Here is a 729-nt window from a genome sequence, read left to right as displayed (position 1 = left end):
TATATATGTATACACATGTAAATGAACAGAACAATAGTAAAAGATTTAATAGTGAAATGGAAACTTTCCCTTCCCTAATTTTTACAGAAGTTGTTGAATTGCTGATGAGTGCCGTAGTTATGTTTGATCAGTTCTGGTTATAAAGCAGAACACTCAACTCTGATTGTAAAACAAATACAATGTATAACATTTCACCTCTTCTTGAAGTTAATCAGAAAGTATATAGTCCCCCTAAAATCTAAATATTAATTCATTTGAAAGCAACAAAAATCCAATATTCTCAGACTAAGAAATATTCATAATCATAGGGAAAAAAATCTATCACTTGGAGCTAGCTCAAGAAACTATAATCCATTAATGAAGAGTTAATTATAAATTTAATTCTTTTCTCGACAGAGAAAACATTTGTTGTCACTTGCAGGATGGCAGTAACTTAGCTAATTTTTGTTATTTACCTTACAATAATGCACAAAGTTTGTAAATTAGCTTAATACTTTAAAGAAAGAACTTAGAGTAAAAATTGCCTAATGCGCAAAAATGATTTTCTTATAGTGGAAATTGAAGTGTCAGGTAAAAGAGAATGTTATTCATCAAGTGTTTTTCTTAGTACTCCTCCTTCTCTAAAATCTCTACAGTGCTAGTATAAGATGGGGTGTGTGTGTGTGGGGGGGAGAACCAATATTGTATGTCTTGTGCATAATTGTTCTAAAGGATCTTATTTTGTGTACT

The sequence above is a fragment of the Rhinolophus ferrumequinum genome, chromosome 5 (assembly GCF_004115265.2).
Source record: "Rhinolophus ferrumequinum isolate MPI-CBG mRhiFer1 chromosome 5, mRhiFer1_v1.p, whole genome shotgun sequence".
NCBI classification, from domain to species: Eukaryota; Metazoa; Chordata; class Mammalia; order Chiroptera; family Rhinolophidae; genus Rhinolophus; species Rhinolophus ferrumequinum.
The sequence above is the reverse complement of the archived record's forward strand: the minus strand, read 5'-3'. Positions refer to the sequence as shown.